At 40.9% G+C, this 2,300-nt stretch overlaps 1 pseudogene; it reads left to right on the top strand.

Annotated features, from left to right (window-relative positions):
• Window positions 1-1,092: 1,092 nt before the first annotated feature.
• On the top strand, window positions 1,093-1,192 carry LOC113284821 (annotated as a pseudogene).
• The last annotated feature ends 1,108 nt before the right edge of the window (window positions 1,193-2,300 follow it).

Genomic DNA, 2,300 nt, shown 5'->3' with positions numbered 1-2,300 from the left:
CTTGGCATAAGCAGGAATTTCCTAATTGCATCTAATAAAGGAAGGTTTATGGTAACTTGCTTAAAAACCTCCAATATGTCATTAAAGTTCGATTCCTTCTTTGTTGATGCTAATAGCTGGGGAAATGGGGCTCTAGGCACAGAATCAGACCTCTCAGGAACCGAATTGGCATCATCGAAATTTTATCAGTCCCCTCAGTTAGTGGTCCTGAGGGATGAGATCCTGAGGGGTGAACTACAGTATGTTCACTATCGGGCATGGTTACCTGATTGTCTACTACTCTACCACTCCTAAGGGTTCTAATAGCATTCAATTGATTCGATGGTTTTGCACCTACTTCATGAACTCCTCTAGGGTTGGGGGTAGTCTGACTAGGGAGCCTTCCTTATCTCTCTCACTTAAGGTCTTAGCTATTTGGCCGACTTGAAGTTCTAGCTTAGCAAGGCTCTGAGCACTAGTTTGAAAGTTCTGCTTGGTTTCCTGTTGAAAACTAATTTGGCTCTGTGCTAACATATCCTGAGTTTTTGCTAACATCTTAATAGATTCCTTAAGCTAGTCGTTTTGTTTTCTGGGCCTGATGAGTTCTTAGTGTAACCAAAACCTGGGGGAGCATTAGAATTACTAAACTGACCTTGACTCTGGCCCTTAGACCATGAAAGGTTCGGATGGTTTCTCCAACCAGGATTATAGGTTTCTGAATATGGGTCAAACTTCTGACGGTTATCATACCTAGTGTTATTATAGAGAGCATTGGCTTGCTCTTCATTATTCTGGCCTTCCCAAAAAGGCTCCAATCTACCACTAGTGTGACCCACTTCTAAAGCTTCTAATCTTTTCGCTATAGCAGCAATTTTGGCATCTGATTCAAAGCTTCCTTCTACCCTATTAACGTTTCCTCTGCCTAGAAGAATCGTTTTATGGGGTACCCTATTGCTTTCCCATTGTTGGGTCTTTTCGGCGATTTCATGCAAATATGTCATCGCATCATCAACTGTTTGGTTTTCAAACCCACATGTACACATGGATTCTACTGTAGTTGTGGTGGGATAATCTAAACCCTCATAAAGGATCTGAACTAACCTAACCTTTTCTAAACCATGATGAGGACATTGGGCTAATAAATCATTGAACCTTTCCAAATACCTATACAAAGATTCTCCCTCCTGTTGTGTAAACGTGCAGATTTGCGTCCTAATAGACGAGGTTTTGTGCCTAGGGAAAAACTTGTTCAAAAAGGCAGATGTAAGTTTTTCATAGGTTTCAATTTATTCGGAAGCCAAACTGTACAACCACGACTTGGCTTTATATTTTAAGGAAAAGGGGAATAACCTGAGTTTTAAAGCATCATCATCAAGGTTTCTAATTTTCAGGGTACTACAAATTTCCTCAAAGTACCTAACATGGAAATAGGGGTTTTCATTTTCTTTCCCTAAAAATATTGGGAGCAATTGTAAGGTTTCAGGCTTAAGTTCATAATTTGCTTCAGTTTCAGGTAACCTGATACACGAGGGACGAGTAGTCCTAGTAGGATTCAACAAGGCTTTCAAAGTTGCCATTTCTGGCGCTATTGGACTATCAGGGATTCTTTCCTCAAACGGATGTTCAAAAACGGAATCTTCACGAATCGGACTTTCTAAATTGAGGTAATCAAGACGCTTAGAACTACTAGGTTTCTCTTTAACAAATCTACCTAGGGCGTCTCTTTTACGTTCAGGCATGCAACAGAATAAGGTAGGGAATTCTATGCAAACACAAAACAAGGCTGACTCAACCAAATCAAACCTAAATTTCTAGCAAACAAAAAGCATGATGGCTCCACTTAGATTGTTTCTAGACCAGCTTCTATTCTTTCGAAAAGGAACTCGTTACAATATGAGCAAACCCCTCTGGAATCAATCCGAGTCAAAGTAAGTTGAATCGAGGCGAGGGAAGCTTAGTGGAGCTTTGATACCCAAGGCCTCACCGGTTACAAGGCGGCGCAATCGCGCATTCAACTCACAGAAACCTTCAAGAACTTCGAAGTATGCTCAAAAGAGTAACCAATATTCTTCGAACGACTTTCCTATTAAGCTCGTTACCTTATAGGTCTCGTTCTAGTCAAAATTTTAGGCTTAGGTTCGCGTTTGGTTTCGTTTTCCTAAGGCGGGCAAGAAGAGAACAATGATGAAATCCGAACCCTTATCTTGTATGGCCAGTCCTTGCCCTTTACTAGGAAATTAAAGCATCCGTTTTCAAGTCCTTAGCATATATGCAAACGAAGGAATACAGTAAACCCGCTGACAGGGGATTCGCGGATGTTT

The sequence above is a fragment of the Papaver somniferum genome, chromosome 5 (assembly GCF_003573695.1).
Source record: "Papaver somniferum cultivar HN1 chromosome 5, ASM357369v1, whole genome shotgun sequence".
NCBI lineage: Eukaryota > Viridiplantae > Streptophyta > Magnoliopsida > Ranunculales > Papaveraceae > Papaver > Papaver somniferum.
This window is presented reverse-complemented; position numbering and strand designations above follow the sequence as displayed.